This window comes from Oryx dammah, unplaced genomic scaffold, assembly GCF_014754425.2.
Source record: "Oryx dammah isolate SB20612 unplaced genomic scaffold, SCBI_Odam_1.1 HiC_scaffold_13, whole genome shotgun sequence".
In the NCBI taxonomy this organism is placed as follows: domain Eukaryota; kingdom Metazoa; phylum Chordata; class Mammalia; order Artiodactyla; family Bovidae; genus Oryx; species Oryx dammah.
This window is the reverse complement of record NW_024070197.1, coordinates 2,246,442-2,272,147: the sequence shown is the minus strand read 5'-3', so window position 1 is coordinate 2,272,147 and position 25,706 is coordinate 2,246,442.

Sequence of the window (25,706 nt, the reverse complement as noted above, 5' to 3'; positions counted from 1 at the left end):
TGTGGAGGTGCCCCCCCCACCCCGTGTGAGACTGTTTGCGGCTGGGGGTCATGGGTCGGGTGGGGACAGGTGTGTCCTGTAATTCCGGGTGATAACTGTTGGTTTCAGGGAGGCACTTGCCCTGTGGGGTTCTCTTTGTGTGTGTCGCACAAAATGGACAAACGGTAGCTATGGCCACATCACTCCCCCCAGCAAATACTCAGCCCGAGAGGAAGGAGCTGATGGGCCGTAACTGATCACTGAAATTGCAGGGGACCTACAATGTACCTCATTCCGTGCACGCACACATTCTGAAGGAGTCCACAGTTGACCGGACCGATGCATCCATCGCCTCGCATATTAGGTGTCATCACCTGTGCTCACCAGGTTCTACATTAGCCCTCAGACCTCGTTCAGGAAGACTGTATCCCTTTACCATCTTTTCTCCTTCCCCCCAACCCCAGTTCCCAGGCGACCACCATTCAACTCTGTTTCTATGAGACTGTTGTTGTTGTTTTTTTTTTTTGTAATAACTCTACCTATAATTGACAGAAATGGAGAAGGGAATGGCAAATATCTATGTCTGGATATTTCACACACCGAAGTGTCCTCCAGTTTTATCCATGCTGTTGCAAAAGGAAGGATTTCCACCTTTGAAAAACTGAGCTCTCTTCCGCCATACAATGCACCCCAGCTCCCTGACCGACTCCTCTGTCAGTGGGCGCTTGGCTTGTTTCCGTGTCTTGGCTCTCGTGGTGACAAGGCAGCAGTGAACACGGGGTCCAGACATTGCTTCGAGATCTTGATTTCATCCCCTTGTATATATACTAGAGGCAGGACTGCTGGGCCATATGGCAGATCTGGTTTTAGTTTCTGAGGAATTTTAACGTTTTCCGCAGAGGCTGTACCCGTGTATGTTCCCACCAACAGTGCGTAAGTGTTCCTTTTTCTCAACATCCCTGCCAATTTGCTCCTTCTTGCCCTTCTTGTCAGTAACAGGTGAGAGGCGCTATCACATCGGGATTTTGATCTGATGACTAGAGATATTGAGCAGCTGGCCATGAACCTTTTTAGCCCTTTGTTTGCTGTCTTTGGACAAATGTCTACTTGAGTCCTTTGTGCATTTTAAACTGGGTGGTGGGTTTCTCCAGAAATTCCTTTCCCGTTTAGGATGTTCAGTCATTACTGGTGTGTGGGTTGCTGATATTGTCTCCTGCTGCACAGCTGCCTTTCCATGGCTTCCCTTGCTCTGCAGAGGTCTTATGTGATACACTCCCATTCGCTTACCTTTGCTTTTGTTGTTAAATTCAAACCACCGTGACCAAGACCAGTGTCAAGGAGCTCAATTCTCTCCTCTCAGAGTTTCATGGTTTCAGCTCTTACATCCCAGTCTTAGCCCAGCTGAGACCGTTTTTGGGTGTGATGTAAGATGGTCTGCAGTTTTTCTTGCAGTTTTTAAAATTGGGACATAACTGACATAACATTATATGAGTTTCATGTGTACAAAATACTGATTCAGCACTTGTCTATGTTGCCAGCTGGTTACAGTAAGTCTAATTAACATCTATTGTACACGCATTACATTTTTTTCATTCAGTCAGAATTTGGTAGGTTTGTGACTACCAGTTGCTGTCTTTAGATGTGGATGTTCAGTTTCCAAATAGCACTTGTTGAAGAAACTATCCTTTTTCTATTATATATTCTTAGTGCCTCTGTCAAAACTTAATTAACCACTGGAGCTTGGGTTTGTTACTGCCTCTTTATTCTGTTCCATTGACCTGTCTGTTTAAACGCCCATATGTGTTTCTGTTACTATAAATTTGACATACAATTTGAAATAAAGAAGTTTCACGCTTTGTTGTTCTTTCTCAAGATTCTTTCACCGTTTGGGTATTTTTTGATTGACTACAAATTTGGGTGTTTTTTTTTGTTTGTTTGTTTCTGAGAATAATGACATTGAAAAAGGTTGAACTAAGCCAGCAATGTTGCTGAAGAAAGCAGACCTGTTTCCAAAGCTGATAGACAGGCCTTACATGGAGATAGGAGATCAGGATATAAAAGCAAGTAGAAAGCTGTTGTATAACACAGGGAACTCAGCTCAGTGCCCTGTTATGACCTCGAGGGGCACAACTGGGAGATGGAGGAGGCTCAAGAGGGAGGAGATATATATATATATATATGGATGGATGGATGGATGTATGGATGTATACTTATGGAGAAGTCAATGGAAACCCCCTCCAGTACTCTTGCCTGGAAAATCCCATGGACGGAGGAGCCTGGTAGGCTGTCGTCCATGGGGTCAAGAAGAGTCGGACGCTTACTGAGCGACTTCACTTTCACTTTTCACTTTCATGCACTGGAGAAGGAAATGGCAACCCACTCCAGTGTTCTCGCCTGAAGAATCCCAGGGATGGTGGAGCCTGGTGGGCTGCCATCTGTGGGGTCGCGACTTGGCAGCATGTATACTTATATCTGATTCACATTGTTCTACAGCAGAAACTATCAAAACGTTGTAAAGCAATTAGCCCCCAATTTAAAAAATTTAAGTAAAAGTAAATTTAAAAATATAAAATAATAATGGTGGATGCTTTGACTGCTATCAGGAACATGTTATCCAGCTAAAGCCACTTCTCTGGACTATGACAGTGTCTTCTCTTTTCAGGAGAAATAAAATGTGGGAATCCTTGTCCACTGTTAGTTGTGCAAGAAGACTGCCGCTGTCTCTATCTGCAGAGCCTCCTGTCTGCTCCAGGCCACTCCAAAGCCCTCCCCATGTCTTTTCACGGACAGGCCCCGACAACCATAGGCCAGGCAGCCCTGAAGACCACGTATCTGACACAGACGGGAGTTGGGGCTCTGGGCAATGCCATCCTTCTGTTCCACAACATCGCTCCAGCCTTGCTCGGCCACAGCCAGAGGCCTCCACACACCATTCTCACCCACATGGCCCTGGCCAACCTTTTGTTTCTTCTGTCCTCTGGGGTTCCCTACACAATGGCAGCTTTTGTGTCAAGGAAGCCCCTGAACAGCCTCGGGTGTAAGTTTGTGTATTATATACAGAGGGTGGCTCTCAGCACCGCCCTGTGCTCCACCTGCGTCCTGAGCACCTATCAGTCCTTCACTCTCACCCCCAGGAGAGCGGAGTGGGTGATGCTCAGAGGAAGGGCCCCCAAGGTCACTGGTCCTTCCTGCTGCATCTGCTGGATGCTCAGTCTCTTAATGCACATCCCTGTTCCTGTGAAAATCACTGGTCCTCAGGACACACACAACTATACTGATTCCCAAGGCAAGTGGTTCTGCTCAGTCTCAGGTACTGTCACAGGCTTAGGTTACTTGTGGTCCATCTCTGATGCCGTGTCAATTACCCTCATGGTCTGGTCCAGTAGCTCCACGGTGCTTCTCCTGCACAGACACCACCAGAGGGTGCAGTATATCCACACCCGCACTGGGCACCACAGATGCCCCCCGGAGACCAGAGCCGCCCACACCATCCTGATGCTCATGGTCGCCTTCGTCACCTTCTACCTGCTGAATTACAGTTTAGTTTTCCATATCAGTGCCTCTTCAGATGTTCGTCTGTGGTTGCTCCAGGTCTCACATGTCTTGGCTTCTTGTTTCCCCACTATTTCCCCCTTCCTGCTGCTCCTGAGGGATCCTAGAATGCCTAGGTTCTGCTCTTGAGTTGTTCGAGTGAGTGGATAAAGTGCTAAATATCTAGTAGACACCTTCAATAATAATTGTAACTATTCTGTAAGTCCTCAGTATCATTCTCTGTCAATCGATGTACAATTATATTAATTTCAGGTAGATGACATAATGAATGGATATTTGTATCCAAAATAATCACAGTAAGTCTAGTTACCATCCCTCCACCTTCACAGATGATATGAATTGTTTTCTTGTGATCAGAATTTTGCTACATTTATTTAGTTTTTGGTTATTTGGCTGTGCAACATGTGGAATCTTAGTTCCCAGACCAGGGATTGGACCTGTACCCCTGCAGTGGAAGCTTGAAGTCTTAACCACTGGACTGCCAGGGAAGTCCCCATCAGAAGAACTTTGAAGGTCAAGCCTCTTAGCATTTTTCAAGTATGTAATGAATACAATTGACTGTATTCACCATGAGGCACGCTACACCCCCTTGACTTGTTTACTCTGTAACTAGAAGTTGATATCTTTTGACGTTTGCACTCAATACCCTGGAGGAGGAAATGGCAACCGACTCCAGTATTTTTGCCTGAAAACTCCCATGGACTGTAGCCTGCCAGGCTCCTCTGTCCATGGGATTGCAAAGAGTCGGACACCAATGAGCAACTGAGCCCTCAATACCACATTTCTACGTAAACTCCATTGAATTGAGAAGGTTCACTGGATACCAGTGATGCCTTAGGAGTGCTGAAAATCCATCCATGAAATTATCTGCTCGAAAAACCTACCAACCATTACTGAGGAAACGATTTCCATCTTGACCCATGCGGCCAACTGAAAGAAACCTCCTTTCTCAGGAACATGTCAAGAGTTTCCACAAACTTTATCTCCAAGTGTTGTGGCTGATACCTGAAACACTGGCAGACAATCCAATATAGGTCTCCGTAAACATTAGTCTTGCATAGGCGGAGATTTGATTTCTGAGATGAAGATAAAACACATGAAAACAGAGAATGTGTTCTTCTATATTACCTGTAACTTTATTTCACTGTCAATTCTCCAGTACGCTGTAGTGTTACACAGAAAATCCATGTTGTGCAATGGTTTTCTTCTCCCTTAAACCTGTTTACATGGTGGACCCTCAATAAACTTAATTGATTAGATGAATCATGTAATCTGAAGGACAGACCAGAAGTTGCTCTTTTTTAAAAATCTGTTCCTTGAATATATAGTTTTCTTGATTGCATTTTGCAACCTGAGGTTTGTTTCTATTTGTCCAATCTATTTTTTCTGCTTTTTTTTTTTTTTTTGGCTGTCTTTTTGGAGTGTAATTATTTAAGTCCCATTTTAAAAAATTTAAGGTATAGCTATTTTTCAGTGATGTTTCAGCCATCATGTATGGATTCCCAAGTAGTGTATCTATTTCAAACCCACCTGCCAATGCAAGAGATGTAAGAGACGCAGGTTCGATTGCTGGGTGGGGAAAATCTCCTGGAGGAGGGCACAACAGCCCACTCCAGTATTCTTGCCTGAAGAATCCCATGGTGGGGCTGCAGTTCAGTAGCTCACAAAGAGCTGGACATGACTGAAGCAACTTAACATGCAGGCATATGTTATTATTGACAATTAATGCTATGAGTTTTCTGTCATGAACTGGTTGTGTCTTATACCAAAAAAGCAATGAAGAGGTATAGTTTATGCATGTATCAATATGATTACATTTTCCAATGGTTGTAGTTCTTTTTTAAAAAAGTTTTTTCCTCTTTGGTGTAACTTACCTTTTGGGTGAAGAATTTCCTTTAACTTTTATGGAATTTGTTTTAATATGAGTGAGTTATTTCGATGTTTATCTAAAAGTACCATTATTTTACTTACGGTTTTTCCTATTAAAAGTGTATGAAAAAGTAATAAAATGTGACCAATAATTAAAGTATACTTAGCAATAGACTGGAGAAGGCGATGGCACCCCACTCCAGTGCTCTTGCCTGGAAATCCCATGGGCGGAGGAGCCTGGTAGGCTGCAGTCCATGGGGTCGTTAAGAGTCAGACAGGACTGAGCGACTTCACTTTCTCTTTTCACCTTCATGCTTTGGAGAAGGAAATGGCAACCCACTCCAGTGTTCTTGCCTGCAGAATCTCAGGGACGGGGGGGGGGGGGCCTGGTGGGCTGCCGTCTGTGGGGTCGCACAGAGTCGGACACGACTGAAGCGACTTAGCAGCAGCAGCAGCAGCGATAGGTAATCTCCTTTTAAACACTAATGAGTTAAATGCCTCTGACTTCTTTTTATTTTTAATATAATTGATTAGAAGCAATTTCAATTCTACTTCATTTTTCACACTGCTGTATATAAGTAGATAACTAATAAGGACCTACTGTATAAATAGCACAGAGCTGGTGGTCGCCCTGCCCACCGGGTACAGTGAGATAGGGGTTCCCGAACGTGAGTCAGCTGAACTGAGGTGGATGAACCTAGAGCTTGTTGTACAGAGTGAAGTAAGTCAGAAAGAGAAACATCGTGTGTTAACGCATGTACATGGAATCTTGACACATGGTACAGATGAGCTTGTTTCAGGGCAGGAATAGAGCGGCAGATGTAGAGCGCAGACTTGTGGGCGAGCAGGGGAAGGGGGAGGTGGGCGGACTGAGACGGCGGCTCGGGCGTGTGCGCGCCCGTGTCAGCGCGGGGAGCGCAGCTCGGTGCTCAGCGATGACCCAGAGCAGTGGGCCGGGGGAGGGAAGGGGGCTGGCGAGGGAGGGGCCACACACACCTACGTCTGACTCACACTGCTGTATGGCAGAAACCAACCCAGCGCTATAGAGCACTTATCCTCCAACAGGCCACGGAAGCAACCTAGATGTCCATCGGCAGACAAATGGGTGAGAAGCTGTGGTACATACGATGGAATATTCAGTTCAGCTCAGTTCAGTTCAGTCGCTCAGGCGTGTCCGACTCTTTGCGACGCCATGAATCGCGGCACACCAGTCTTCCCTGTCCATCACCAACTCCCAGAGTTCACCCAAACTCCTGTCCATCGAGTCGGTGATGCCATCCAGCCATCTCATCCTCGGTCGTCCCCTTCTCCTCCTGCCCCCAATCCCTCGCAGCATCAGGGTCTTTTCCAATGAGTTAACTCTTTGCATGAGGTGGTCAGAGTACTGGAGTTTCAGCTTTAGCATCATTCCTTCCAAAGAACACCCAGGACTGATCTCCTTTAGGATGGACTGGTTGGATCTCCTCGCAGTCCAAGGGGCTCTCAAGAATCTGCTCCAACACCACAGTTCAAAAGCATCAATTCTTCAGCGCTTAGCTTTCTTCACAGTCCAACTCTCACATCCATACATGACCACAAGAAAAACCATAGCCTTGACTAGATGGGCCTCTGTTGGCAAAGTAATATCTCTGCTTTTTAATTCACTATCTAGGATGGTCACAACTTTCAAGGAGTAAGCGTCTTTTCATTTCATGGCTGCAGTCACCATCTGTAGTGATTTTGGAGCCCCCCAAAATAAAGTCTGACACTGTTTCCACTGTTTCCCCATCTATTTCCCATGAAGTGATGGGACCAGATGCCATGATTTTAGTTTTCTGAATGTTGAGCTTTAAGCCAACTTTTTCACTCTCCTCTTTCACTTTCATCAAGAGGCTTTTGAGTTCCTCTTCACTTTCTGCCATAAGGGTGGTGTCACCTGCGTATCTGAGGTTATCGATATTTCTCCCGGCAATCTTGATTCCAGCTTGTGCTTCTTCCAGCCCAGCGTTTCTCATCTTGTACTCTACACAGAAGTTAAATAAGCAGGGTGACAATATACAGCCTTGACGCACTCCTTTTCCTATTTGGAACCAGTCTGTTGTTCCATGTCCAGTTCTAACTGTAGCTTCCTGACCTGCATACAGATTTCTCAAGAGGCAGGTCAGGTGGTCTGGTGTTCCCATCTCTTTCAGAATTTTACACAGTTTATTGTTACTCAGCTATTAAAAATGCATTTGAATCAGTTCTAATGAGGTGGATGAAACTGGAGCCTGTTATACAGAGTGAAGTAAGTCAGAAAGAGAAACACCAATACAGTATATTAACACATATATATGGAATTTAGAAAGATGGTAACGATGACCCTACATGTGAGACAGCAAAAGAGACACAGATGTAAAAACAGACTTTTGGACTCTGTGGGAGAAGGCGAGGGTGGGATGATTTGAGAGAATAACACTGAAACATGCATATTAGCATGTGTGAAACAGATCGCCAGTTCAGGTTTGATGCATGGGACAGGGCGCTCAGGGCCGGTGCACTGGGATGACCCTGACGGGTGGGATGGGGAGGGAGGTGGGAGGAGGGTTCAGGATGGGGAACACAGGTACACCCATGGCTGACTGAGGTCAATGTATGGCAAAACCCACCACGATATTGTAAAGTAATTAGCCTCCAATTAAAATAAATACATTAATTTTAAAAAATAGATGGGGGCTCACGGGAAGGTCAGGCTAGGGCGTCTGGTCTACAGGAAGACGCGCACCACCGCTGCCTTCACACACGTCAGCTCGGAACGCAAGGTGCTCTGGCTGAGCGGGTGGGAGCCGTCAGGATCCATTACAGCAACAGAGACAGGAGATCTGCACCCCTGGGGAGGCCGCGTCCTGGGTCCAGAAGCAGTGGCTCCCATGCCAAGCTGGAAAAGGCGAGGGTCAAAGAACGGGCCACCAAACTGGGCTGAATGTACACTACTGAATTTTCCATACACGGGAGTGATAAATACTTCTTTGGCCGCCCCCCTCCCCCCAGCCCAACCAAGAAAATTTGTTTCGGCTGCGTGACGTATGGAATCTTAGTTCTCCAACCGGGGATGGAAATGGGGCCTCTTGCACTAGAAGCGCAGAGTCCTAACACTGGACTGCCAGGGAAGTCGCTCAGAACTTTGTAAATAAAGTCACAGGCACACTCGACCTGGGGTCCAGTGGTGAAGCTGATTATTGTGGAGACATGAAAATGCACTGCGTGTTACGCGGCAGCCTGGAAGGGAGGGGAGTCTGAGGGAGGATGGATGCGTGGAATAGTTATGACTGAGCCCCTTTGCTATCCACCTGAGACTCACAGCGTTGTTAACTGGCTGTACTTCAATACAAAATTAAAAGTTTCATAAAACATCTGAAACAAAAAACAAAACAATGAAGGATGTGGGCTTTCTTTTCACATTGACGAAAATTTCCTAAAACTGAGTGCAGTAGAGACCACAACGGGCTTCCCTGGTGGCTCAATGGTTAAGATTCCGTCTGCAGTGCAGGAGATGTGGGTTCGATCCCTGGGTTGGGAAGAATCCCTGGAGGAGGAAATGGCAACCCACTCCAGTATTCTCGCCTGGGAAATCCCATGGACAGAGGAGCCTGGTGGGTCACAAAGGGTCAAACACACCTTAGCCACTAAACAGCAGCAGCAGAGACCACAACTCTGAATAAACTAAGATCACTGAGTGGCATGCTTTAAATGGATAAGGTATATGGTGTGTGAATTAAATCTCAAAGAACTGCTGCCAATATAAAAAGTATTAAAATCTGACAAAAAGCAAATGCTTTGAGGAATAATCCCAATTCCAAGTTTAGTTTTAAAAAGTTATTGATGCACCTTAAAGTGTCCCTATAATACCCAATGACAACTTTGATTCTGAATTCCATTTTCCCACAAGGAATACAGAAAAGTTTTCTGCCAGCTAGTTGGCTGCCCATACGGGTCTTTTCACTGATTGCCAAAAGCTGTCCCTAATCACCCAAGGAGGAAGATGATGATTTACACTGGGGATAAATTTGCTCCTCACTGGAAACACCCCAGACTTCCCACGAGGTCAGTGTCACCCACAGCAGGTGACGTGATAATAGAATCTCTGTGGAGAGACCAAGGCTAGAAACACCATGACCTCAGGTGCTCAGGGCTCATCCTGAGTGACACGTCCCTGCACAGAGCTCTGAAGCAAAGACCAGCCAGGTGAGTGCTTCCTTCTGTTCAATCTCAGGGCAAAGACTGGGAGAGACGTTGCCTCCAGCAGGAGAGGGACTTGACTTAACTCACACTGGGCAGGACAGGGGCAACACAGCCTCACTTGAGCATCCTCATCCATGCTCTGCTGGGTGGAGGGTGGCTGTGAGCCGGGGAGTGTCTCAGGCCGGGAGCAGAGCTGGGTGGTCCACCGCAAAGCCCTGTGCCCTGGAGTCTCTAAAGATGAGAGAGGAGGCATGTGGTCTCTGGAATGTGTGCCAAGCCTTGGATGGTCCAGTCACTGAGCTCCTCCCTGTTGTTAACAAGGGCCCTGCTCATTGTAGCAGACCTCACAGATCTATGCTTGCAGGGGAAGGAGTCCCCCTGCCCCTTTTCTCAGATCATCACCACCCAGGACCTTATTCCAGGCTCCTTTAGTCCCGTTGCCCACAGCTCATGACGATGCCTCTAAGCAGCTCATTCTCAGCTCTTCCTCAGCACTGGGCTACACACCAGCTCTGTTTCAGGGCTCACCTGTGATGAGTTACACACTCCTCTGTCAACACAACAGAATTAACTCCTGTTGCTTTCACTGTGTTGTAAGAATTTTTATTCACAGAAGTAAAAAGAAAAGAAAAGCAAGACAGTACGAGGAAACCAGTGCAGCAAGAAGTGCTCAGGAGCAAAAGAGAGACAGAACTGCCTTTAAAATGTGTTTTGTAAAAGCAGAGCTGTGTCATCAGAAAAGGGGCTGGAAAATAGGGCTCTGGGGTTCTCTGCTTTTTTTCCAAGGAAGATTGCTTCCAGCTTGTCCTGTTACACAGAGAGAGTGACCTTCCCAGTCTAGTCCCCACGCACCTGTGGGTGCAGAGGCTCCTGAGGTGACTGAGCAGGTGGAGCAGGAGGCTGAGCCTGAAGGACGAGACCATCGACGTGGCAGGAAGAGGGGCGACTGGGAGCTGGGAGGTGAGGCCAGGATGGTTTCCCGCTTTGAGGGAAGGAATGCCGCTGCTCTGATGGGAAAAGGAGCAAGGGCGGCCGTGGGGTTAGAAATGCCCGATGTGAGGTGCCCGATGTGAGGTGCCCGATGTGACTGTTTCCTCCTCACGTTGCAGCAGGTGCTCCGTGACTAGAGGAATGTTCATCTTTCCAAATGCCAGCTCGTGGTTTCCTTGGTCTTTTCTATTGTTTTTATGTTTATTTTTAAAAAATTAATTATTTTAATTGGAGGCTAATTACAAGACTGTAGTGGTTTTTGCCATACATTGACATGAATCAGCCACGGGTGTATTGTTTTTCTGGCCCTTACTTCTTTTATTTCCACTCTGCTCTTTCTTATTTCCTTGTAGTTGCTAACTTTTGCCTTAGTTTGGGTTTTGTCTTGTTTGGTTCCTTGTGGTAAAAAGTTACCTTGATTATTAGAATCTTCTTTTCCTTAATCTAGGCATCTGTTGTGAAAATATCTCTTAGAGAAGCTTGTGCTGAATCCCAGAAATTTCAGTTTGTGTGTTTCCAACCATTCATGGTTATCCAAAAATGCTTTTGGATTTTTCTTTGACCACAGTTTGTTTTGGAGTGGTTGTTCATCTCCACATATCTGTGAATGTTCCAGCTCTCCTGCCGTTACTGGCAACTTGTTTCATATCACTGTGTTTGGAAAAGATACTTTATGTGATTTCAGTCTTAAATCTGTTAAAGACTTGTTTGGGGGACTTCCCTGGTGGTTCACTAGTTAAGACTTCACCTTTCAATGCAGGGGATGTGGGTTCGACCCCTGGTCAAGGAGTTATGATCCCACATGCCTCTCAGCCAAAAAAACAAAACGTAAAAAAAAAAAAAGAAGAAGAAGAAGCAAAATTATAACATATTCAATAAAGGCTTTTAAAAAAAGACCTGTTTGGGTCCGAACATTTGCTCTGATCTGGTGAGTGTTCTGCGTACTCTTGAGAAGAATGTGTATTTTGCTGCTGATGGGTAGATGGGTCAGGTTATGTCTATAAGGCTCAACTGTTCTAATGTGTAGCTTGGTCCAGCGTTTCCATGTTGATTTTCTGTCTGATGAAAGTGCGGGTATTGCAGTCCCCACTGTGACTGTGTTTCTCACTTTCGGTCTGGTAATGTTTGCTTTATTTTTAGGTGCTCTGAGGTTGAATGAGAACTTATATAGGAGGCTTGTCTATGCACCAGGATGATGACTGCAATCTCAAATATAACCTTTATGTGCACCGGGAAGCCGAAAACGTGCACGATCCGCTTTTTCGTGACATTTTTATTGCTGTGGTCTGGAACCAGATTCACAACGCCTCTCAATTATGCCAGTATTTCTGCTGTGAACCTCACAATTTCTTTCCTTTGGGCTGAATTCGCTGTTCTTTTATAGTTCCTTGAGGCATAAAGCTATTCCGTTTATTTGAGACCATTCTTCCTTGTTCATATAGACATTCATCGCCAGGTCAGCTCTTAAACTGCTTTCCATAACTTCTGTTCTCTTATATTTCCACTTTGATTTCTCCGAAAACTTTTTCTTTTTTGATTTTTCATTTCATCCATGAAGTTTAATCTCCACATATTAGTGATATATCCTATTTTCTTCTAACAATTGTTTTGAAGTTTCCTATCAGTGTGGTTGAAAAAGATGCCTGAAATGACTTGTCTTCTTAAATATGTTACAACTCACACGGAGAATGGTCCATGTACACTTGAGAAGACTATTTTCTGCTGCTGTTGGATGGTTAAGTACATCTGATCTCATATGTAGTTTAAATCCAATGATTCTCTATATGATTGTTCTATTGTTGAGAGTATGGATTTGGTGTCCATATTATTATCGTATGATTGTCTATTTCCCCCTTAATTTCTGTTAACAGGTGCTTCATATATTGAAGTGCACCCAGTTTGGGCTTACAGACATTTACAGTGCTCTATTTCCTTGATGACTTGCTATGTTTGTCGTTATGGAATGGCCCCCTTTGTCTCTTGTTACATGCTTTGGCTTACAGTCTGTTTTGTCTGAGATGACTACAGTTACTTCTACGTTCTTTTCCATTTCCCTGGACTGTCTTTTCCATCCCTTCTCTTTAGGTCTATGTGTGACCAGTGAAAACTGATTTTTTTTTTTTTTTGTATCACATAGTCCTGTGGGACTCAAGTAGGCTGAGTACCCTTGATTGTTGGGGTGAGGTGATTGGAGGGTCCACCCTTTGGGGGTCAGCCACAAAGGTTGGGGCCTAAGATGTGTGGATCAGCCCTTTCCAGGCAGATGCTGGAGGCTTGGATCAAGCCAGAGGGAGAATGTGGAAACAGTGTCCACATGCTCCTTCAGGCCCCCAAGAGCACCCCAGTCAGCCGCTGGGTGCAGGGTTAGACGCCAGAGCCTCAGGCAGCAGTGGATGGTGTGTGCCGCCCAACTCGGATGAGGTGGTGGGTGTCCAAGCCTACTCCCGCTGCCCTGGGCCTGGGATGAGGCCATGGGGAGTGCCAGTAGGTCCATTTCACCACTGCTCTTTTATTTTCTTAGTCCTGTGGGGCTCAGCAATGCCCATCTGTGCTGGCTACCAGAACTAAGTGATCTGAGGGCCTCTTCCTCTGATGCCAGCCTTTAAAGTTAAAATGCTCAACATCACTCATTATCAGAGAAATGCAAATCAAAACCACGATGAGGTACCATCTCATGCCGGTCAATGGCTGCTATCAAAATGTCTACAAGCAATAAATGCTGGAGAGGGTGTGGAGAAAAGGGAACCCTCTTACACTGTTGGTGGGAATGCAAACTAGTACACCCACTATGGAGAACAGTGTGGAGATTCCTTAAAAAAAAAAACAGGAAATAGAACTGCCATACAACCCAGCAAACCCACTACTGGGCATACACACCAAGGAAGCCAGAACTGAAAGAGACACATGTACCCCAATGTTCATCGCAGCACTGTTTACAATAGCCATGACATGGAAGCAACCTAGAGGTCCATCAGCAGATGAATGGATAAGAAAGTTGTGTACATATACACAATGGAGTATTACTCAGCTATTAAAAATAATGCATTTGAATCAGTTCTAATGAGGTGGATGAAACGAGCCTGTTATACAAAGTGAAGTGAGTCAGAAAGAAAAATACCAATACAGTATATTAATGCATATATGTGGAATTTAGAAAAATGGTAACGACGACCCTATATGCAAGACAGCAAAAGAGACACCGATGTAAAGAACAGACTTTCGGACTTTGTGGGAGAAGGCGAGGGTGGGATGATTTGAAAGAATAGCATTGAAACATGTATATTACCGTATGTGAAATAGATCGCCAGTCCAAGTTTGATGCATGAAACAGGGCACTCAAAGCCGGTGCACTGGGACAGCCCTGAGAGGAGGGGGGTTCAGGATGGGGGACACATGTACACCCATGGCTGATTCATGTCAATGCATACAAAAAACCACCACAATATTGTAAAGTAATTAGCCTCCAATTAAAATTAATTAATTTTTAAAAGTTAGCATGCTGGTATGAGGTTCAGATCCTTGACAGAGAAGTAGGGCATTGGGGGTTTCATTGTGGTTGAGAGGCACTGTGCTGGGGGTGGGGTTCACGGTGAGCAGGTGTCCCAGAATTCCCCACCCATTTTGACGTGGGGTGATTTCTAAGTCATCCGACATGTACAAGTCATTCAGTGTACAAGTCATTCAGTGTACAAGTCATTCTGCATTTCTCTCAAAGGAGTTGATCCACATGTAAGTGTTTTTGCTGTGTCCGTGGGAGGAAGGAGCCTCTTGGGTTGCCATGTTGGTGACATCACCCGATACATTCTTGTAATAAGCAAGATGACCATGAATTCTAAAGGGGTAGTGTGTCTTTATCTCCTGTCACTTATTCATATACTTGTTATATATTTAAAAAATTATCATGGGTCAACAATGTTGTTGAATGAGACAGACATGGTCCCTATGTTCATGGACCTTGCTCACACATGTGTGGAGAACAGGAATATATGAGTCAATAGGAGTAAATAAGAGTTTGTGATGGTGAAAGGTATACCTAATGTCAAATGTATGTTCTGCAGGTGAAACCATTTCTCTGGAGTATGACAGCATCTTTTTTTCCCAAGAGAGTTGAAGGGTGAGACTCCCTTTCCTAGCTGGTTCTGTGAGAAGACTGCTGATGGCATCACTGCCCAGCCTTTCCTCCGCTCCAGGCCACTCTGACAGCCACTCCATGTCTTTGGAGAAAGATGTCTGTGTGACCACAAGCCAGGCAGCCCTGAAAACCATGTATCTCTTACAGATGGGAGTTGGGACTCTGGCCAACATCATTCTTTTTTTCTACCACATCTCTCCAGTCTTGTCTGGACACAAGCAGAGACCCACAGACACGATTCTCACCCACATAGCTGCGGCCAACCTTTTGGTTCTTCTGTCCTCCGGGATCCCCCACACAATGGCAGCTTTCAGCTCAAGGAAGCCCCTGTCTCCTCTTGGGTGTGAATCTGTGTACTATTTACAGAAGGTGGCTCGCAGCACCACCCTGTGCTCCACCTGTGTCCTCAGCACCTATCAGTCCTTCATTCTCAACCCTGGGAGAGAAGGGAGGTCATGGCTCAGGGGAAGAGCCCCCAGGGTCACAGGTTCTTTCTGCTGCACCTGTTGGCTAATCAGTGTTTTAATGTACATTTATGTTCCTGTGAAAATCACTGCTTCACCGAACAGACACAATTATACTGATGCGCAGGGCGATTGGTTCTGCTCCTCCTCAAGTCCCAGCGCAGGGATTGTCGTCCTATGGTCCACCTCGGATGCTGTGTTTATTGGCCTCGTGATCTGGTCCAGCGGCTCCATGGTGCTTCTCCTGCACAGACACCACCAGAGGGTGCGGTATATCCACACCCCCACTGGGCACCACAGATGCCCCCCGGAGACCACAGCCGCCCGCACCATCCTGACGCTGGTGGTCACCTTTGTCATCTTCTATGTGGTGACTTCTAGTCTTGTTTTTTATATCACTGCCTTTTTTGATTTTCGACAATGGTTGACACAGACCTCTGATGTCTTGGTTTCCTGTTTTTCCACCATTTCTCCCTTCCTGCTGCTCCTCAGGGATCCCAGAACTGCTAGGATCTGCTCTTGAGTTGTTAGCAGGTATGACTAAAGTTCTCACCTTAAATTTCTTGTATTTAGCAGACAGCTTGAATTATAACAGAAATTATCCTGTAACTAATCAGTACCAAGTTTTTAAATTGAGTCATAATGAATAAGTAATGTTACATTAGTCATAATTAATAAGTAATATTACACCATATGGATACTTGTATATGTTGCAAAATGATCACCACAATTCTCCTTTACCACCTGTGCACCCCTCCCTACACATGGTACAAATGCTTTCTTCTGGTGAGAACTTAAAGTTTGAATGCCTCAGCATTTTCCAACAACGCAATGCAGTGTGATGAATTATAGTCACCATGCTGGACATCCCATTCCCGTGACTTATTTATTTTGTAACAAGCTGTAGATGCCTGTTGATATTTGTATGTAAAATCCAATGAACAAAGAAGGTTAATTTAATGCAGGTGCTAACTTGGGGGGTCTGAAAGTCAATCCATGAAATTATCTGCTCAGAAAAGACACAGGTTATTATTAAGAAAGCCATTCACCCTTGACCATGGCAGCTTTCTGAAAGAATACTCCTTTCTTGTGGATCATTTCTAGAGTTTCCACAAACTTTATCTCCATTAGTTGTGGGTAATACCTGGCATACATTAGCGCATAATTCAGTTATTGGTCTCATTAAATATTAATCCATGGTGCATGGAGATGTTATTTCCTAGTGAAGATAAGAAATCTGAAAAGTGAAGAAGGTCTTTTTCTATATTACCTTCTCCTTTAAACCTGGATTTTCTTTACATAGTCGACCATCATCAGATTTTATTGTTTAGGTGGACACAATAATTGGAAGGACTAGAGGCTTTCCTCTTCATATTTGTCACTTGAATATTTCATTTTCATGTTTGCAAACAGCAACTTGGGATTTATTTTCTGTTTGTCCTATCTCACTATTCCTGTATTTTATTTTGTCTTTTCTTTGGACATTGTGGTATTTGGTCTGTCCATATTTTCTATTTCTTCCTGGTTCAGTCTTGGAAAGTTATATCTTTCTAAGGATTTGTCCATTTCTTCCATGTTTTCCATTTTATAGACCCAAGTGGTCTCTTAAGATTTTTTGTATTTCTGGGGTGTTGGTTGTACTTTCTCATTTTTCTTTTTGGATTTTATTGATTGAGATCTCTCCCTTTTTTTCTTAACGAGTCTGGCTAAAGGTTAATCAATCTTGTTTATCTTTTCAAGGAACCAGCTTTTAATTTCATTGACCTTCTCTATCACTTATTTTTCTCTCCATTTTATTTATTTCTGCTGTGATCTTCATGACTTCTTTCTTTTTAACTTTGGGTGTTGCTGTCCTGCTTTCTCAAGTTGCTTTAGGTGTAATATTAGGTGTTTAGCTGAGTTTTTTCTCTAGTTCTGTGGCTTGTATCTGCATAAACCTCCCTCTTAGAGCTGCTTTTGCGGCATCCCATAGGTTCTGAATCAGCATGCTTTCATTTTCATTTGTCTCTAGGATTTTTAGTTTCCTCCTTTATTTCTTCAGCAAACCATTGGTTTTTCAGTAGCATGTTGTTTAGTCTCCACGTGGTTTTTTTTTTTTTTTTTCAGGTTTTTCCTGGTAGTTGATTCTCGTCTCATAGCATTGCAATTGGAAAAGACTTTTGAGATCATTTCAATTTTCTTAACTTTACTGAGGCCAGCTTTATGACCCAGCCTGTGAACCTCCTGTAGAACAACCTACGTGCCATTGAAGACATTGTGTATCCTGCTGCTTTTACATGGATGCTCGATATATACCAAATACAGACTCGAAGGTCCAATGTGTTATTTTCAGGCTGTGCTTCCTTCTTCTTTTATGTATATCAATATTTGACTTATACTTTGAGGTGCTCCTGTGAAAAATTGATGCTTGAATTGTGGTGCTGGAGAAGACTCTTGAGAGTCCCTTTGACAGCAGAGTGCGCAAACCAGTCCATCCTAAAGGAAATCAACCCTGAATATTCATCAGAAGGACTGATGCTGAAGCTGAAGGTACAATACTTTGTCCTCCTGATGGGAAGAGCCAACTCAACGGAAAAGACCCTGATGCTGCAAAAGATTGAGGGCAGGAGAAGGGGACAACAGAGGGTGAGATGGCTGGATGACATCACCAACTCAGTGGACATGAAGTTGAGCAAACTCTGGGAGATATCAAAGGACAAGGAAGCCTTGATGTGCTGTAGTTCATAGGGTCACAAAGAGTCAAACACTACTTAACAACTGCACAACAAATGTTGGTGCATATATATTTAAAATTATGATATCTTTTTCTTCAGTTGATTGCTTGTCCCTTGTTCATTATGTAGTGTTCTTCTTTGTCTCTTGACAAAGTCTATTCTATCTCCTGTCCAACTCAAATGGCTCAGAACCTACAGACAGGCTGGTGGTCGGAGGGGGATCCATTGGTGACTTAGAACAAATTATAATCTCCTTATAGAGTCATGTGGACACGAGGGAGACCTGAGGACTGGGAGGAGGGAAACAGCAGCTTCAAAGAGATTATTTTCCAGATTAAACAGACCAAGATCATATATAGAAAGTGTTGTGAAACTTAAATTCAAGGGAAGCCAGCCTCCAGATCACGTGCTGATGATCAGTGAGAACACACTTTGGAACAGTTTGGAAGAGTGAGGCCATGAAGGAAAATGCCCACCAGGAGACGGTGAAGGGAGCCCGGGTGCTCTGTGAGTGTCCCTCCCCCGGCTCTGACTGTCACTGTGAACTTGGGCTCTCCCGCAGGGAACACAGAAAACTCTCCTGCCCTCTGCTCAGCTGCTCGCGTGGACCTTCTCAGTAATTGCCAGGACTTGTCCCTAGTCCCCAGGCGTGGGAGAGGGTGACGAGCCCTGGGGGTAAGATCTGGCCCTCACCGGAGACGCCCCAGACTCTCCATGCAGACAGTGTCACCTCCGCTCCAGACGACATGATGATGGCTCCTCCGTGGGGAGAGCGGGCCCCGGGGCCCTGTCCCTATAACTGGGGCCCATCCTGACTGACACGTCCCTGCACAGAGTGTGGCGCCGCGTGCAGGCAGGTGAGTGCTCCCTTGCGTTCAGTCTCAGGGCAGGAAACAGGAGAGCAGGCTCTCAGCAGGAGAGGAGCTCAGAGCTGCGCTGTCAGCACCTTGGGCAGGACAGGTGCTCCCCTGCCTTGTCCTGAGCTGCCCGTCCATGCCCTGGCTGGCAGGTGGAAGGCAGGAGTGTGCTGGGGTGTGTATCTGAGTGGGACCAGAGCCGGGAGTTCACTGCAAATCCCGGGTCCCGGGGTCCCTGACAATGAGGGGAAGAGGGAGGGGGTCACTGTGGACTCTCTGCCAAGTCCTGTATGAGCGGAGCCGCGGGCTTCTCAATCTTGTATAAAAGGTTCTAGTGATGTCCTCGAACCTCATTGATTAGTGCTGGATGTGAGTAAGGTGAGATAAATTGAGGTACAGAGTTTCGGTTAGAACCTGCAAGTCCTGAAATAAGATCCAGTGACAGACACACACACAAACAGAAACACAGAGAGACAGGCTGCCCTGTAAGAACAACCTTCACAGTTCCTTCACCGGCTGCAGTTGGCTCAGGAATTCCTGCCGCGATATTTCACTGCGACTCTCTCTGCATTTGTGTTATGTACGTCAGTGTGGCTCATGTTTTCCTCTAACTGAATGGCAAAATGCCCTCCACCTTTTTAACTGGAGCAGCTGCGCTTACTGCGCAGCCGCTCAGTCGTTCTGACTCTTCGACCCCATGGACTGCAGCCCGTCACGTTCCTCCATCCATGGGATTTCCCAGGCAAAAATATTGCAGCGGGTTGCCATTTCCTTCTCCAACCCCTATGTATAAAATGACAAATGATGAGAAGCTACTGTATAGCACAGGGAACTCTACTCAGTGCTTTGTAACAAGGGAAATGTAACCAGGAGTGGATAAGTACATGTGTATAGTGGATTCTACTGCTGTACAGTAGAACGTAACTCAACATTATAAAGCAACAAAACTTGAATAAAAAAATAGTCCACTGTGTAACACGCCACAGCTTCCTCATCTATTCTTCTATCAGTAGACCCTTGGGTTGTTTCCACGTCTTGGCTGTTGTAATAATGTACTAGTGAACACGGAGTGCAGGTATCTCCCCCTGATCGTGGTTTCTTTCCCTTGGATCTATCCTAGAAGCGTGACTGCTGGCTGGTATGGGAGTTCTGGTTTTAACGTCTGAGGAACTTCCGTAACGTTTTCCACGAGGATGTACCAGCTTACATTCCCAACAGTGTGTAAAGCGTTTCTTTCTCTCAACCTCCTTGCCAGTGTGTTGCCTTTTGGTTTTTAGAGAACAGACAGGCAAACAGGTGAGAAATGTTATCTCATTGTAATTTTGACCTGATGACTAGAGATACTGAACTCTCATCCATGTACCTTTTAACTCTTTGTATGTCTTCTTTGGAAAAATGTCTGTTCAGGTCCTTTGCCCATTTTTTTTGGTGGTGGGGTGAATAGAGGAATTTTAATTCTTTTGTGTTGACATTTGTACAATAATAATATATTCTATAATTAAACAATTTTTTAATTAATAAAAACTAACATATATTTCCCACCCTTGCCCCAGCTATATTTCTTATGTCTGCCCTCTTAGTGGTTGATGCCACCATCCCCCTCGCCTGGAAATCTGGACCCCCACTTTGACTCTTCATTCTTCCATCCAGTCTCCATGTCCTGCCCTTTCTACTTTCTGAAACCATTCCCAGTCCATTTTTTTATACTGAGGTATACCTGATATACAACATGTGCTGGTTTCAAGTATACAACATAATAATTCAATATTTGTATGTGTTATGAAATGATCACTACATAAGCCTAGTTAATATCCATCACCATATACAATTACAAAAAATTCTTTTCTTGTGGAGGATTTTAAAATCTACTTTCTCTGCAACTTTCAAATATGCAAAACAGTATTATTAACTATAGTCGTCATGCTGTATATTACATCCCCCCGATTTGGTCCGTCCTTTATCCCCATGTCTCTGCCATTGCTCTGGTAAAGACCACAGCTACCTCTTGCCTCATGGCCCCAGCATCTTCCCAGGTATCTCTGCCTCCCCACTCACCGTCCCCATAGTCTCAATCGTGCTTTTCAGTGTTGTATCTGATTGCGGCACTCCCCATGCCAGTAGAATTAAATTCCAGTCCTCAGAGCTCTTCGTAGTCTGCTCTTGGTGACTTCTTAAAATTCTCACTCTCTTTCAGCCATCAACCAGACCCCTTTACATTTCCTTTATACCTTTCAAAAATATCTCCCAAAAAGAAAAGAAAAAAATGATATAAAAATCTTTTCCCAAAAAGAAAAGAAAAAAAAGATATAGAAATATCTTCCAAGAACTGACCTGAAAAAAAAAGTAACTGGAAAGCTCTAAGTTCAATCTGAGATACTGTTAAAACAAAGAAAAGTCCAGTTCTTAAAAGCATGTTTGAAGGCCTTGCTGTTAAAAAAAAAAAAAAATCCATCCTATTTAACCGAGGTATTTAATTGAGGAAAAACCTAACTTATGGGCTGCATCAAATGGGAAAGTGTCCACATAAGAGAATGGGTGTCAGTGGTTTGAAGTATAAGCCTGGGGACAATAATGGAGCCCTTTTTAATTTTTAAAAAATATTTGTTTATTCCTTCATTTATTTTTAGCTGCACTGGGTCTTCGTTGCGGCGTGCAGGCTTTCTCTCCTGGCCAGTGGAGGCTACTCTCTAATTGCAGTGCACAGGCTTCTCACTGCGGTGGCTTCTCTTGCTGCGGAGCTCGGGCTCTAGGGTGTGCGGGCTTCGGGAGTTCAGGCTCCCGGCTCTAGAGTGTGGGCTCAGAGTTGTGGCACTCGGGCTTAGTTGCCCCAAGTCATGTGGGATCCTCCTGAATCAGGGATCAAACTTTTGTCCTCTGCCTTGTCAGGCAGATTCTTAACCACTAGACTACCAAGGACGTTCCATGGAGCACTCTTAAGAAAGGCCATGTCACAAATGATCCCACGGGGCTCCTCTGTCCACGGAATTTTTTCCAGGCAAGAGTACTGGGCGGGTTGCCCGTTCCTCCTCCAGGGGACCTCCCTGCACCAGGGATCGAAGCTCCCTCTCCTGCAGCTCCTGCAATGCAGGCGAATCCTTTGCTGGTGAGCCATTACGTGGCTACCGCGTGTGAACTCTGAGCCTTTGACCCTCCTTTGCTCGTTTTAAACTGGATTATTTGGGGATCTGCCCAAACTGGATATTCACTCATTACTGGGTATGTGGTTTGCTAATATCGTCTCCTATTGCATAGCTGCATTTTCATGATTTCCTTTGCTCTGAAGACGCTCTTACATGTTATACCACTCCTTCACCTTTGCTTTTGTTGTCAAATCCAAACCATTATGACCAAGACTAATGTCAGGGAGCTTACTTCTTTCCTCTAGGACTTTCATGGTTTCAGATCTTACATCCAAATCTTAATGTAGTTCAGATCATTTCTGGGTGTGGTGTAAAATAGCGTCCAGCTTCTTTTTCAGTTTTTGAAATTGAGATATAATTGACATAACATTATGTCAGTTTTATGATTCACTGTTTGCCTACATTGCAGTTGATCAGTGTGTCTAATTAACACCTGTTATATACATAGTTACAATTTTTTTCTTCTGGTCAGAATTGTAAGGTCTAGTCTCTAAGTTTTTATCTTTAGATGTGGATTTCCAATTTTCCAAACACCATTTATTAAAGAAACTAGCCTTTGACAATTATGTATCCTTAGTGCCTTTGTGAAAACTGATTAGCCAGAGGAGCATAGAATTATTTCTATTCTATTCCATTGATCTGTCTTTATGCCTCTACCATACTGTTTCTGTTACCACTGATTTGACACATAGTTTGAAATGAGGAAGCTGGATGTTTTGTTCTTCTTTCACAAGATGTTTAGAGTATGTGGGAGTATTTTATGGTTGCATACAATCTGCGGATTTTTTTTTCTGTTTCTGTGAATAATGACAAAAATGGGTGAACTAGACCAACAATGTTGTTGAACAAAATAGATATAACCATCACTTTGTAGATCCTGCATGGAGATCGAACATCAGGATGTAAAAGTAAATACAAAGCAAAACCAAATAAATAACGGTGAATGCTTTAACTGGTGTCTGGATTATGTTATCCTGGTAAAGTCATTCTCTAGACCGTGAGACTCTTTTTTTTTCCAGGACAAATAAAATGTGGGAATCCTTGTCCAGTATTGGTTCTATAAGAAGACAGCCTTCTTTCTGCTCCAGGACACTCTTGATGTCCTCTCCATGTTTTTTCACAAAGATGCTCTGAGAACCACAAGTCAGGCTGCTCTGAAAATCACGTATCTTACACAGATGGGAGTTGGGTCTCTGGTCAATGTCATCCTTTTCTTCCACAGCATCTCTCCAGTCTTGATTGGTCAGAGCCAGAGACCCACAGACATGACTCATACCCACATGGCGGTGGCCAATCTCCTGGTTCTTCTGTTCCCTGGCATTCCCCACACAATGGCAGCTTTTATTCCAAGGAAGCCCCTGTCGGGTCTCGGGTGTGAGTTTGTGTGTTACATACAGAGGGTGGCTCGCAGCACCGCCCTGTGCTCCACCTGCGTCCTGAGCACCTATCAGTCCTTCACTCTCACCCCCAGGAGAGCGGAGTGGGTGATGCTCAGAGGAAGGGCCCCCAGGGTCACTGGTCCTTCCTGCTGCACCTGCTGGATGCTAGGTCTCTTAATGCACATCATTGCTCCTCTGAAAATCACTGGTCCACCGAACGTGCACAACTATACTGATACCAAAGACAAGTGGTTCTGTTCATCCTCACCTACTGAAATAGGTATGAGCTATTTGTGGTCCATCTCTGATGCCATGTTTATTGGCCTCATGGTCTGGTCCAGTGGCTCCATGGTGCTTTTCCTGCTCAGACACCGCCAGAGGGTGCAGTATATCCACACCCCCACTGGCCACCACAGATGCCCCCCGGAGACCAGAGCCGCCCACACCATCCTGATGCTGGTGGTCACCTTCATCACCTTCTACTTCCTAAATTCTGTTCTGTCTTTTTATATTGCAGCCTTCTTTGATATTCGTCTATGGTTGATACAGACCTCTAATGCATTGGGTTCCTGTTTTCCCACCATTTGCCCTTTCCTGCTGCTTCTTAGAGATCCTAGAACTCCTAGGTTCTGCTCTTGACTTGTTAGAATGTATGGTTAAAGTGCTAAATATGTAGTAGTCACTTTCACTAGCCATAATTATTCTGTAAGTACTCAGTATCCTTTTTTTTGAGGTACGATTAACACATAACCTTGCATTAGTTTCAGACAGACAACACAATGAATGGGCATTTATTTATGTTGCAGAATGATCACAGTAAGTCTAGTTATGATCCCTGCACCTTCACAGATGATACGAATTTCTTTCTTGTGATATGAACTTTGCCAAGTTTATTGATTTTATTTAGTTTTTTTTTATTTGGCTGTGGGGCACATGGGATGTTAGTTCCAAAACCAAGGATCAAATCAGCACGCCCTGCAGTGGAAGATCCAAGTCTTAACCACCAGGGAAGTCCCTGTGATGAGAACTTTGAAGGTTGACTCTCTTGTTCCTCTTCAGTCATTAAGTTGTATCCAACTCTTTGCGACCCCATGGACTGCAGCACACCAGGCTCCCCTGTCCTTCACCAGCTCCCGGAGTTTGCTCAAAATTCAAGTCCACTGAGTGTGATGCTATTAAACCATTGCATCCTCCGTCACTCCCTTCTCCTTTCACCTTCAGTCTTTCCCAGCATCAAGGTCTTTTCCAACGAGTCAGCTCCTTGCATCAGGTGCCAAAGTACTGGAGCTTCAGCTTCGGTATCAGTCCTCCCAATGAATACTCAGGGTTGATTTCCTTTAGGATTGACTAATTATATCCCCTTGCAGTTCAAGGGACTCTCAAGTCCCAACACCACAGTTCAAAAGCATCAGTTCTTCATTGCTCAGCCTTCTTTTTGGTCTAGCTCTCACATCCATACATGACTACTGGAAAAACCATAGCTTTGACTATCTGAACCTTTGTCAGCAAAGTGATGTTTTGCTTTTTAATATACCCTCTAGACTTATCATAGCGTTTCATCCAGTCTTTTCATTTCATGGCTGCAGTCACCATCCGCAGTGATTCTGGAGCCTAAGAAAATAAAATCTGTCACCGTTTCCACTTCCCCCCTTCTATCTGCCATGAAGTGATGGGACCAGATGCCATGTTCTTAGTTTTTTTGTAGTGTTTGACTCTCACACATGCTGAGCTTCCTAGGTGGCACTACAGGTAAAGAACCCACCTGCCAATGCAGGAGACATGGGATCAATCCCTGAGTCAGGAAGATCCCCTGGAGGAGGGTACAGAAATCTAGTCCAGTATTCTTGCCTGGAGAATTAGAAGGGCAGAGGAGCCTGGCAGGCTATGGTCCATAGGGTCACAAAGAAAGAGTCAGACATGACTGAAGCGACTTATGCAATGAAATGTAATTGATTATATTCACCATGTGGTTCATCACACCCCCTTGACTAGCTTATTTTATAACTAGAAGTTGATACCTTTTGATGTCTGTACTCAACACCAAATTTCTACATAATTTCCAATGAGCTGAGAAGGTTCATTTAATTCCAGAGATGCCTTAGGAGATCTGAAAGTCAATCCATGAATTATCAGCTTGAGAAATGTACAAACCATTACTAAGGAAACCATTTCACCCTTGACCAATGCAGCTGTCTGAAGAAAATCTCCTTTCTTTAGGAACATTTCAAGAGTTTCACCAAATTTTATCCTTGTGTGTCGTGGCTAATACTGGACACACACTGGCACATAATCCAATATTGATCTCCATGAATATTATTCTTGTGTGGGTGGAGATTTGATTTCTGAGATAAAGGTAATACACATGAAAATGGAGAATATGTGTTTCTATATTACCGTGTAACTTTATTTCACTTCTATTTCTCCAATATG